Raw genomic sequence first — 5192 nt, forward strand, 5'->3', positions numbered from 1 at the left:
CATGTTTCGACGTTACAACTCCTGAGGATGACGCTGTAACGTCGAAACATGTGGAGTCGTCAATTTTTGAAGGCCATAGATAAGCCTAAATAAAATATTTTTAACTGTGTACCAGTTTAACGTTGAATATCACTTATGATTTTACGTATATATATGTTTTAACACTTCCCTTATTTCAGTCTTTTAGCACGCCTGAAAGCAGTTACGTGTGCAACATTCTGAGTGAAAACTAATATAAGTATTTCCATTTTGTCATGGTCAGTTGATGTCGATACTCATGACGTCAATGAAGCTCACTTCAATAATTTTCATGCTTTAAACTTGCTACTGGTTACAGAATCCCTCCCCTCCCTCCGAAGAAAAATGGTCTTTTTCAGAGTTTCTTATTATGAACGATTAACATCTGAACTTGCCATAGTGCTGTGATTATGACATTATACTTCATCAGCGATACTAAAGTTAGGTTCATACAAGGTTCATAAGAGTATTTATTACATATAAAAGAAACAAAAAGTAACACTATAAAGCCATCCTACTCTGTGTTCGCTATTTATTAGTTTATTAATTTACAAAATGATCCATATCATGTTGGATTGTTATTATATGAATGTTAATTAAATAAATTAAACAACTACATGTTCTTGAAGATTTTTTTGACTTATACCTTGGCAATTTATGCTTTGTTACAACAACAGACATGATCCGTGTCGTGCATTACAACCCCTCTTGGAATGTTAGACTGTTTATACGTCAGTGATTTCATGTATAAAGTGTATATTAATGTTTATCTGTTTCTATGGATAGACATGTGTGATAGGAAACAAATATCATGGTAAACATGTAACGATAATTAAAGTAGGAATGGCCCTGCAGAACGAAAATATCTCCGAAGGATGTGCTGATATTGAAAAAGAAATATGTTGTTTGCTCTTAATTATACGATGTGCACTTTTAAATCTAGCCTTAGGGTTTAGCTTCACTATTGCTAGACAAGTGTATTGTTTACAACGCTGACTCTTTTCTAAAGAAGTGAAGACAGAGAGATTCAGTGGTACTCGAGCATTTGTAACATTGATCGAATAGGTTAAGCTACAAATTCGTATTTAGCTTCACTATTGCTAGACAAGTGTATTGTTTACAACGCTGACTCTCTTCTAAAGAAGTGAAGACAGAGAGATTCAGTGGTACTCGAGAATTTGTAACATTGATCGAATAGGTTAAGCTACAAATTCGTATTTAGCTTCACTATTGCTAGACAAGTGTATTGTTTACAACGCTGACTCTCTTCTAAAGGAGTTAAGACAGAGAGATTCAGTGGTACTCGAGCATTTGTAACATTGATCGAATAAGTTAAGCTACAAATTCGTATTTAGCTTCACTATTGCTAGACAAGTGTATTGTTTATTACGCTGACTCTCTTCTAAAGGAGTTAAGACAGAGAGATTCAGTGGTACTCGAGCATTTGTAACATTGATCGAATATGTTAAGCTACAATTTCGTATTTAATATTCTATTTTTTATGTTTCTTAGGACGAACTTTTGAGTTATGCCAATTGTGTTGGAAAGAAATTTAGCTGTAGATTTGTAAGAGCGACACACTGACCAGGGATGCTAAGAATTCTCGGAAAAAGATAAAGCTAAGACTAAATGGGATTCTGGGCCCCCCATCTTAAAATAGTGAAGTCTTTATTAGCCAAGATTTAATTTTACAATAAATTAAAGATGAAATTGAAAATCCTGAAACGTTTTTATGACAAATTTCAAACCAAGCTCACGCATTCAATAAGCTTTATTTTAAATAAAAAAATGGGTGGAAAATATGTCAGAGGTCAAAATAATGTGGGAAACTTTTGTACACAATTTTTAATAACTGACGTGACTCTTCAAGCATTTCCAGTTACTATGACCTAACAAGAAGACTTCCAGACCCAAGTATATTGTTTGTTTATAACATACTGACAGCAATTTACTGCCTTTTGGTTTCAGATGAAAAAAAAAATGACGAGACTCTGAGCATGTCTCGTAGCCTCCTCTTCCTTAACCAGGAAGGTCTTCTAATCACGTATCCTACCAGTTATCCAATATCATTGGACGTAAGTTTCGTGTTCTCGTAATGGAAAACCTTTAATGGCAGAATCTCTGGAACCAAACCGAGCACGTGCACACAAATAATTGAGGTTCATTTGTTGCAAACACAACTTTTCAGATGATTTGAGTTATAATAAAAGAAACATACAAATGGAATACTAAATGTATTTCATTTTTAAAGAGCTTAGAGAGTTTCTGTTTCACTTTATTTTGAAATTTATCTGCTAATACAATTAATTTTAAGATCACATTTCTTGTAAAATATTGCGCTTAGAGAAAGAACTGTATGGAGTTTGATGTTTTCCATTAAGCATAAGCAGATCATTAGAATGTATTCTGCTTAAATATTATTAAATATGTAATTTATAGATATATATATATCCATATTCCTACATCTTCCAAAGCTTTATATGTATTTTGTATGATTGTGGAACTATAATTTTACTACATGTACTTGATACATTCATTAAACTGTATATAGGAAGCAGAAGAAGGATATATCTCACGTTGTAAATGAGGAAAGAACTGCATATACACTATATCAATTAATAAGTATCACATACCCGGCTGTCTGATACCGATTCAAAATTAACATTTTTGAATTATATTTTTATCATAAAATCTACATAATAAAATATGTGCATAAAAAAGGGCATTTCCTTAAATTTCTATGCGTGATAGTTTAATTTACATCGATATTACAATTTCCCGGTATAGAATAATCACATGAATACTCAACAAAAACAATTAAATTATAATTTAATTGGAGAGAACCTTAAAGTGTACAGGGTTGAATAATGGAGACTTCGAATGGTAATTCTTATATTTCAATTAAAATCACTTAAACAGTCCAGAGAAAGTGTTTACACAAAAAGCTTTAGAGAGGTTGACTTTTCGAATGGAATCGATGAATGTAGAGAAGACACAGTTTAATAGCTTCACTACATGTAAAGTTTAGAAAAATTCACACTGCTATGTTAACATAATGAAGAATTATAAGCAAGAGTTTATATATTTCAACATCATTTGTTTCGTAAAATGGTTAATTACTTTCATCCTTGACATATTTCAGTGTGTTTGATATAGCAATTAGTGAAAAGGGTCACAGACATCAGTATTTGATATAGCAATTAGAGAGAAGTGTCATACACAACAGTTTATGATATTTGGGTTGAAACATCCTGGCGTTTGCAGCTGTTTAAAAAGAGAGAGTAGAACAACCTGTATCGAACTGTTTACAATCTTCTAAAACCTTGTTATATGTCGTAAACTGTCTGATGATGTAATGCAAATTATAAGTCTTAATGCTCTTGATACTGTTATATCAGGCATAATGCATCTTAGAATTGTTATACCAGTCATATGTCTTGATATTATTACACTGGGCATATCGCTTCTTCATACTATTATATCAGTCAAGATGCTTCTTCTTACTGTTATATCAGGCATAATGTTTCTTGATATTGTGTCACCAGGCACAAGTATTCGACACTGCTATATGAAGCATAGTGCTTCTTGATACTGTTACACCAGTCATAATGCTTCTTGATATTGTTATATCAATCATAATGCTTCTTGACACTGTTATACCAATCATAATGCTTTTTGATATTGTTATACCACGAATAATCCTTCTTAGTATTTGACCCAAATCATAATATTTATTTTTACAGTTAAACCAAATAATGCCTCTTGACACTGTTACTCAGTATGATAAGAATGAAATATATATGTACATTACATCATAATTCACTTGTCAACGTTATATGTTAAAGAACATGTATAAAACTACTTAAAAATATAGAAAGAACGTTTCGGAGTATAAATCTGAATGACAGTCATGACAGACCGAATAATAGAACTAAACATAATAATTAACTGTGCGTCGCCACATTATTGTTCGTATTTTTAAGATGGCATCTTCATTAGAACGTTTCGGAGTATAAATCTGAATGGCAGACATGACAGATCGAATAATGGAACTAAACATAATAATTAACTGTGCGTCGCCACATTATTGTTCGTATTTCTAGGATGGCATCTTCATTAGTCTACTTTGCCTATATGTAATTGGCTAGAAAGACTTTCTTCTTGTAGTTATGGATAGTTAACTAAACAATATAAATATGGTATAAAACTTTCAAAGTTGTGTATGCAAAAGAAAGTATATTTGTGAAAAGAAAATCGTAGTTTTGACGACATTGCTATTATATTAAATCTTCAGTGTTAAAATAATATTTGTTTTGTGTAACAATCAGATCTAAGATGGTTTATTTAAATAATGTGTTTACGTAGCAGTTTTGAAAGTTTTCTGTGTTTTCCATACTGATTAATCCCAGTCTTCAGTCTTAGTTGTGGTACTTTAATAAGGCGAAACACTACAAGTTGTTTAAAGAACACGTTAGAACGCAACCCTGCATATAAATTAAAGATAGTTTTACTCACTCCTTTAAATAACTAAATTTGACTATGTCATCATCTTTCTAACTTGCTTCGTTATGACTTTAAATAACCGACATCGTGAGTTTAGTGTGCAAGTTTACTACAACATTAGCTTACCTTCTGTGTAACGAGTGTTAAGATGGTTAACTTTGTTAAACTTTTTAGACCTTTTACATTATGCATGATTTAGAAAGACTTAAGTTGGGTGTTAAGGTAGTTTGATGTTACTGGTAGTTTGGACCTGGCTTTATTTTGACAAAAAGAATACCACATCAGCTGATCGAGTGGGGATTGTATTGGAAAATGTGGTTCAGTGATTAATGGTTCTGGTTTCGCTTATAAATTTGATACAGATAAATTCATATGTTTCGACTTTCGTTTAATTATATACATACACCACTCTTTTTTATACATTACATATATTCATTTTTTAATTAAACATATTAAACACAAAACTTATATATATATATATACACCTCTCCTGCACGTCTGTATGACGAAAAAATAGACTAAGATGCAAATACTGTGATTCGTTCCGACCTCGATATCTTCCTATAGGAATACAACCAATTTTACGTTTAGTCTAAACTTCTCTCTCACACATGTTCCCTATTATACTTATGTGGCTTTTGACAAGGATAGTAGTAGTAAACACTAATTAA

This window comes from Limulus polyphemus, unplaced genomic scaffold, assembly GCF_000517525.1.
Source record: "Limulus polyphemus unplaced genomic scaffold, Limulus_polyphemus-2.1.2 Scaffold3893, whole genome shotgun sequence".
NCBI classification, from domain to species: Eukaryota; Metazoa; Arthropoda; class Merostomata; order Xiphosura; family Limulidae; genus Limulus; species Limulus polyphemus.